Genomic DNA, 9,019 nt, shown 5'->3' on the forward strand with positions numbered 1-9,019 from the left:
TCTCTTTTTTAAAAGACATTTTTTATTAACATTTAACAATTGTGTGTAATATTGGGCTTCATTATTACATCTTCATGCATGTATGTAATGCATCTTGATCATATGTACCTCCTGTCATCCTCTCTTGTCCACCTCCTATTCATATTGATCCCCATCCTCTTCCCAAATAGGCCACTTTCTACTTCTGTGCTTTTTTATGGGTAGGGATGGCACAATGAGTTTAAGTATTTTGGTTTATGAAACTTCTTTTTGTAGTGGGCCATAGTTACTGCAGAAAGTCACAACTGGTCAACATGTTGGGATTAAGTAAGAATATACCTTACACGGGATATCTAGCTCACCCCCTCCAAAGCTTAGAGAACACCACAGAAGAGGAGAGGGAAGATGTAAAGGCTAAATAGAGTTGTGGAATAATATCTTCCAGGCATAAAATGGCCAGTATATCCAACTAACAGCTATGAATACCTACAAAGATTTGTACAACATTGGGATTATCAATATTCATGGAGAGGAGAGTGATTCAAGAGTCTCCACAGAAAACTGTCTGGCGGTGGGAAGCAACTTTCCTTCAGTGGTAAATTTTCCTCCTGGGTAAATTGTCTATACCTCTGTGAATAGACCCTCACCCATGCTTCCAAGCCATCCTTATTAAATTCTTCTTTAAAGTTTTAAGTTTCGAAAGCAAAGCAGGAAGACAAAAGCAGGTCACCCTGGAAGAAGGAATGTCTGAATAAGCACAGGCTTGTTCACAAGCATGAACACATTTAAACAAAAGCACAACTTCAACACATTATAATTTTAAGGTTTTGCCACTGTTCTTAAAGAATGAATAAGATAATCATAGCACTACTAAATTTTTCAAAATCTACAACCCACTAATACCAGGTTTTGGAAGTAGAGTAAACTCATTAATATACTTCATTATTATTTAATATTATTCTACAGTTATTATGATGTATGTAATATGTGTGTTTAATAGAGTTTAGAGACATAAGGAAATTGTTTCATTTCACTAGACTCGGTATATCTTTTATACCGAGGAAGTGAGATTGGTGGGGAAAACAGATGATCAAATTCTTAGATATCTCTTCCACACCTAAAAGGTCAAAATTAATTTTCCTTAGGTATCAAATTTTAGCAAATATGACATCACCAGCTAAATGGCTACCCACAGAACTTAGAAACATCCAGCTAGAGAAAAGAGCAGGTAATGACCTCAACCAGGATGTCAAGCCATGCTTGGTGGACACACCATTTCATAAATTCCTGGAGTCAGCCCTGCACTACTCCTCTCCCTACACTACCCTCTCACCCTAGGCCCTCTGGCCAGGAAAATCAACATACTAGGAATACAGTGTATAAGAACTGAAAGGATGACTGATATCACTTAGACCAACATTTGCACATCATAGATGAGAAATTGATATCTACACATTAAATGACATTCTTAAGGAGTCACAGCAAGTGAATATCAAAGTCCAGACTGAAACAGGTTTCTTAAAGATAAGTCTTCTGTGATCTTACAACACAGAGCATAGTGCTCAGACTGGCAGTATCAAGAACCGATTAGAAATACAAACTCTCAGAGCTTGTTCTAGTCTTACTATATATTTCCCAGATTTTTCCATAGACACAGAAGAACAAATAGAAAATATTTTTGATGTGTGTACATGTATATGTATGCATATGTGAGAGGATGCTTATTACAGGAAATTGGCTCACAAAGTTCATGTCCATAGGAAAGGCAAGTAAGCAGGAAACCCACCAGGATTTCCATGTTACATATTGAAACAGAATTCCTACTTCTCTGACAAACCTTGTTTTTTGTCTTGAAGATATTTAAATGATTAGATGAAGTATATCCACAATATTGCTCACAAATATTCTACTTAAAATCAACTCATTGTATATTTTCATTATCCATAAATTATTCTCAAAGCAACATCTAAACCAATGTTTGGCCAAACAACTGGGCACCATAGCACCACAGATTAATAAGCTGACATATAAACTTATCCAATACTCACATTGAGTAAGAATCTATATTTTTACATGATCTCTAAATGATCCTTATGAACAATAAAGTTTGATTTACTTATTTGTAACCTTAGGGACTATCTCAGGGCCATAGCTATAAGAAACCCAACAAAATAGTGTAGTAACTAAGAGTTTAATTCTCTCCCATGTCCCAAGATTTTTTTTAATATCTTATTTTCCCTGTTTCTTTTTTTCTATTTTTAAATTGATTTCTGGTGCATTTCATATAGTATATCTTAATCACATTTAGACCCCCTTCTGTATCTGCACCTTTCTGTAGACCCCTGCCAGATTTCATGCATCCTGTCATATATGATAAGGCTTATCCAGCTAAGTTTGTGTTTGCAGATGTCCTTTGGTGTGTATTCATCCATTGGAGCCTGGTCAACCTATCTAGAGCCAATTTCTTAAAGATGACCACCCAGCAGTGTTCAGTTGCCAATAGATCCTCAGCTAAGATTGGGGCTTCTTACCCATTTTCCAAGTTCTATGCTGGGTTTTTGTCTGCTTTAAGTTTTCATCATTGATGTAAGTTCATATGAGCAAGTTCCCAGAAAACTGGAAAACTCTTGTTTCTTTGTGGTAATCCACCAGCCCTGGCTCTTGCAATCTTTCCACCCCCTCTTCCTCAATGGTCCCTGAGCCCTGGTTGGAAGAAGGTTGATATAGGAGTCCTGTGCATTCTCCAGTCTCTTATTCTCTACATTTTGGCCACTTGTGGCTTTTTGTTGCTGTTAATCACCATCTGTTGTATGAAGAAGCTTCATTGGTGAGAGCTGAGAGATGCATTTTCTCTCTGCTCCTAGTTCTACTATAGTCCCTGATCCTTATGTGTTCATTGGAGATTTGTCACTTAGGGCTGGGCATTTTACAGTTGCTTATTCTTTGCATTTGAGCAGTTGAGGAACTTTGTATTAATCTCCATCTGTTGTAAAAATAAGTTTCTTTGATGAGTAGTAAAAGAAATAATTGTCTGTAAATATAAGGATACATTTTAGCATATAGTAAGAAATTACATTTGTCTAGCCATGTGACAAATACAGGTTTTTCTTTAGACTCTATGACCTTTCTAGCCATGTGTATTTGGCTAAATTTACAGTGCCACAGGTGAGTTACCTCCCATTGAGCAGGCTTTGAGTCCAATTAGACAGCTGTTGATTAACCCCTAGATAAAAGTGCCACTACTGTACCCATAGAGATAATTTGCTGTGACATTGTTGTGGTTATTAGGCTTTAAGACTTGGGTTAGACCACTGACTGATTTAATCTCCCTTAGAAGATTCAATAGTATCCTCTGATACTATGAGAGCTAGTCTTCAGGGAAGAGGGAGGAAGCTTCCATGTCAGTTCCAGCTCTGTGGTTTCAATTCTTGTGTCCAAAGTATGTCTCATCTTCAGCAATAGGGTCTTAACTTCAAGTTCTGGGAGGTAATCAAGGTTGTAGCATAAGTCTGTGTTATTTTGGGAGTCTCTTGGACTACCCTGACCAACAACTTGAAGGGAGGTTTCTCCTGCCTGGCACAGTGTTTCTTATTATATAGCATTCAGCTAAACACATGCATACACACATATATTAAAATATATTTATTTTTATTTTACTTGTATGAATGTTTTTGCCTACATGCATATAAGTGTACCTTGTGCATGTAGTGCCTGCAGAGTTCAGAAAAGGATGTCATATTCCCTGAAACTTGATTTATAGACAGTGGTTAACCCCCTGTGAGTACTGGTAACTGAGCCCTGGTCCTCTGCAAGAGTAGTCTGTGCTCTTAAATGCTGAGCCATTTCTCCACTTGCACATTCCCCATGTCCCAAGTTTAAGGAAGAAGATTTATCAGTCAAAAGGGGTCCAGGACTCTTCTAAATTCTCCATCTTTAACCCAGTGCTTCCACGACCTCATTTAAGCTAATGTTATCAGCTCTGTTCTCATCAGCCAGAGAAGAAAGAGAAAACAAAGGCACTCACTTTTCCTTGAAATACATGACACAGAAATTAGATTCATCTCCTCCATTCAAATCTAGTAGTTCAGATTGGGGGTCATCCAACTACATGTAGTTATGTACATGAACATATAGCTGCAAGGGAGGCTGGAAAATATAATTTTCTTATAGGATGTTCAATAATTAATAATTAGTAAGATTCAGAATTCAGTAGCTAAAGAAGAAGGGGAAACATTATTGTAGGACAGCTAGCCATTTCGACTGTCTACTTTCCTAGCCAGATGACTGGAAAGTCCTTCTGGAACTACAGATGAGAAGGTAGGAAATGTGGAACAAGAAAGGGAGCAGCTTTCCTACTTTATTCCTTACTGGATGGAATTGAACTCAGTGTATCAGTTTCATGGAAACAGAGAGGTCATGCTCCAATGTACTGATTTCCTTCACACAGACTTGCTTTTGGCCAGTGTATCCTATCTGTGAGCATTCCTCATTCTAAGAAAGTGGCAATGGTGAAAGAAAGGAAATTGAAAAGTCAGGCTGTTTGCACCTCATCATTTCCATCTCCTTATGGTCCCTATGGATGACTCATTTCTGCCTGCTTCCAAGACCAAGAAGAACATAAAGAAGAAGCAATTCCAACATATCTTCTATTTCAAGCCCAGTGATTCTCAGAGTTCACAGCTGGGGATAAGAGCATTGAGCCACTCTCAAAGTTCAGGCTAACTATAAAACTAATTATTTCCTTTTCCAAAGCAGAAGTCCTGCATGTTTGAGAGTAACCAAGATGCACACAGAAGTAGATATAGGATTTTATACAGAGGGGCAGTGTTTGTATAAGGGTATTTTAATTAACTGATGAAAGCAGCTTTACACTAAATGTACTTAATAATATAACAAAATAATCTGTAAGGATACATCAAATTGCCATATTACTACTTCCTACAGTAACACACACACACACACACACACACACACACACACACACACACACAAACTCCCTTCAGAGAACAAGGCACATTTTACAGATTTTTCTGTAACCAAGGTAACAAAATAGTGTTCTATTAACTTTTAAGGCTAAAACAGTAAGCATTTTCATATTGAATGGTTCTTTATAAATTGCTTATTTCTATGACATTTGCTGCCATTTTTTAAGATTTAGGTTTATACCAAGAATATAGTTTCTTCTGGGCACAAACTATAGTAAATAGAAGCATTTGCGTTATAAGTTAAAGGCTTTCTTGAGCTGAATAAGTAAGAAGATGGCTAGGATAGAGTTCAGCTCATTTTCATATTGTTGTGAAAATTTAATAACAGTTGAATATTGGTTAACAGATACTTAGGTATTAATTACATGATCTGTAACTATGAATATATATATAAATAATTATATGTACAACATAAATAATTTTCTAACCCACTATTTTTATATGTATGAAGCAATTTTTTGCCTTTCTCACACTCACAAACTTAGATCATTAATTTATTTCACCTATAGTTTTATAATGAAGTAAAATGAGACAATTTAAATATGTACGAGCATTCGTCCCAAGAGTGTATAATGCCATCTTTCTCAGTAGAGGTATTCTTTAAAGTTGCATTTAGATGCCTAACTTTGCAATAAAAACAAAACATTTTTTGATGTGCATGCGTACTAGACTTCCTAGAAGTTTAGAATTCTGTGACATTATATTGCCCCAACTAAACCTTCCCTTTTTGATCTCAGTTTGATATGAAACTTTTATAGGCATGTTCTCATTCTTATGTGGATTTCATTCTACCTTTAAAAAATATCACTATTGGGGCTGGAGAGATGGCTCAGTGGTTAAGAACAGTGATTGTTCTTGCAGAAGCCCCGGGTTTGAATCCCAGCACCCACATAACAGCTAACAATTGTCCATAGCTCCAGTTCCAGGGGATCTGACAGTCTCTTCTGCCCTCCATGGGCATTGCACGACACTGGTGCACTTACCTACATGCAGGAAACACACACATACACACAAAATAAAAATAATAAATAAAATTTTAAAAATATATATATATCACTATTATTTGGTGCAAACTTGCCTCAGAAAGACTACAAGATTTACTACTTTGGACTCTTGGCAAGTAACTTCTGATGTTGTGACTATTGCTAAGCCCCTGAGAAACTGTACTTCAGTGTCTTTTGTGAACTAACACATGCCTATGTTTGTGCATGCATGAAACTGGTAAGGCTGACAAATATTCACATCATGTAATGAAAGACAGATATTGCCAATATTACTGGGTAGGTGTTGGGGATGTTCTGTTTATTTTGTAGTGCTGGGTAACAAACCCAGGTTTGTCCATACTAGGCAAGTGCTCTACCACTAAGTTACCTACACAGCCCCTGTTGTCAATATCACTGATGTAACCTTTCGGTTTACATTTCCATTTAATTAAAACTGTGATCATTTTTATTTTAGAAATTAGTGATTTCTTCTAAAAGTTTTTACCTACCAGCTAAATGTTAGAAAAAATTATGCAAAATCGTAATGATGCATTAACTACGGAAACTCAACATGTGACTTTTCTTTTATCTCTCAAGACAACTAAACAACTCTGAATTTAATAGAACACACATCAGGTGGTTAACACAATGTTCCCAATTTTCTCTGGAAGTACATCCCATTCTCTTGCAGTGTTTCTTACAGACATACGGCAGTATAATCTACACACCAGTTGTGTTCCCCAGGGGTTCTGGTTCCTCCAAGGGGTACGCCTGCTGTAGAGAATTGACTGTGGAGAGTTATCTGCGAAAGGAGGGGCTTGTGGCACCATCTTGGGACCTGAACAGTGAGCCGCCAGGGATGCAGGGCAGCAGGCATGTGGAATGCACAGCAGCCAGATGAACTCAAGGACTGAATGGCCTGGCATTTATGGACCTGGGGTGAGACCACTGGCCCCTGAGGCATGGGCAGAAGCTAGTGGTGACTATTCGCGTGCCACAGGAGCGATCCAATATGGCGGGCTCAGAGCCACTGCACAGAGCTCCACAGCGCCCCTAAGTTAGGCACTGGGTGAACGTTTCTTTGTAAGTCGCTCTCCCCCCATGATGATAATAATAAATGCACATAAAGATATGTTATATGGTTTGACTGATAGTGCAAGAGACCCAGAGAGAACTCTAGCGACACAAGTGAATTTTTCTGATAGCATGGACTTAATTTTTTCAGCCTAATGACATTTTCCTTATTGCTCTTGAATAGAATTTGTATCCAACTCCACAGACGTCCTCTTGGCTTCAGACTTAAGGGGGGAAATTTTTTGCTATTTTTTTCCTTTCTTATTTCAAAGTAATTTATTTTTATTTTATGTGTGAGTGTTATGCCTGCATGTATCTAAGTGTACCTGTGTTGTGCAGTGTCTGTGGAGGAGAGAGGAGCAGAAGAGGGCATTAGATCCCCTGGAAATGGAGTTACGGACAACTGTTAGCCGCCATGTGGGTGCTGGAATTTGAACCTGGGTCTTCTTCAAGAACAGTCAGTGCTCTTCACTGATGAGCCATCTCTCCAGCCCCCTTTTTCCTTCTTTTGAATTGATTTCAAGAGACCTTTGAGGCTCAGTGTGTTTTCACTTTTATTCTCAGTTATTTAGAAGAAAATGTTGAATAGTACTACTAAATAGATCTATCTAAAATTAAGACAATAGAGAACACTGATCAACAATCCTTCGAAAAGCATCATTATATGTGGGAGACTGGCTTGAGCCTATGGCGAAAGTCTTAATGACAGCCATACAGCAGGCCCAAGGCAACGGCCTGGCTGCTGGAGCCACAAGGAATGCCTTGTGACAAACACCAACAGGCAAATCATGAGACTGATACCTAGAGCTCACCACTTCCCACTCTCCACCCTCTAAATTCTAAAACTGTCACTTCCAGATAAATGGTTGAGTAACAACAGCCTGGGTCACATGACTTCCAGAAAACTGAAACCTCAATTAACTGAAACCTACTATGCTAATAAGGCATCTGGCTCGCTATACTGTGATAAGACGCTAAGCCTGTTATGCTAATAAGGTATCCTACTCGCTGTACTATGATTGGACTACTACCCCTATATAAGCTTTTGCCTTTCTGCAATAAACCAGATCTGCATCACTGAACCTGTTCTCCTGTGTTTGAATGCGGCTCCGCTGACACAGTCTCCTCACCAGCCCTGGGGTCTGGAACCAGGCTGAGGTAGTGGCAGTCGGACACAATGCCAGACAAGTGGAGGGCCGAGCAGGAGAGCGACCACAATTATGTTTTGTGAACTATACTCTGGTCTGAACCATTATTATAAGCAATACTTATTCATTTTTCATAGATATTAAAGTAAAAGAAAATGTAGATGTTTTATCTGTAAAATCAAGCTTCATCTAGTCTAGAGTTGCACTCACCTGAATACTAGCAATCTGATCTTATTCAGAGAGCATTTGTTCCAATATGAACCTTTCCACTCTAAGTGATTGTGGTCCAGGCCTGTTTCTCTGAGGTTCTGTTGCTCCAAGACTCTGCTCTTACAAAAGCCATCTCATCCCTAGGACCATTGTGCAAGTTCCAAGCCAGATGACTGCAGACCATCACTCTGTCCATATCAATATGGCAATGCTGATGAGAAATGAATCAGGTTCTTATTCCCTACCATCTTCACTCCTTAGTATATGGAATATACAACTTTACTAGGTGGCCAATTGCTGTTTAGTTAACTCTTTCCATCTTCAAGGGCTGGTAAAATTCAGAGTGGGATTTCAGGGCATTCAAGTTTTCAAAATGATAACTAAGCTCAATTATTGGTGCTTACTATATGAGGGCACCTTAAATATATATATTGTCTTGATTAAGGAACAAAACACTAAAAAGGTTATCTTACTATTTCTTCACCCACTGGATAGATGAGAATATCAAGGTAGGGGATGATCTGACTTCTCACTCAGTAAATAATAAACACAGAATTCAAATCCATACAGTCTGGCCTCAGGTACCTTTTACTGTTCATATGGTAATTAATCTTTACGTAAAATATAATCTATGTCTTCA

Source organism: Nannospalax galili, unplaced genomic scaffold (assembly GCF_000622305.1).
Source record: "Nannospalax galili isolate Female #2095 unplaced genomic scaffold, S.galili_v1.0 scaffold186, whole genome shotgun sequence".
NCBI classification, from domain to species: domain Eukaryota; kingdom Metazoa; phylum Chordata; class Mammalia; order Rodentia; family Spalacidae; genus Nannospalax; species Nannospalax galili.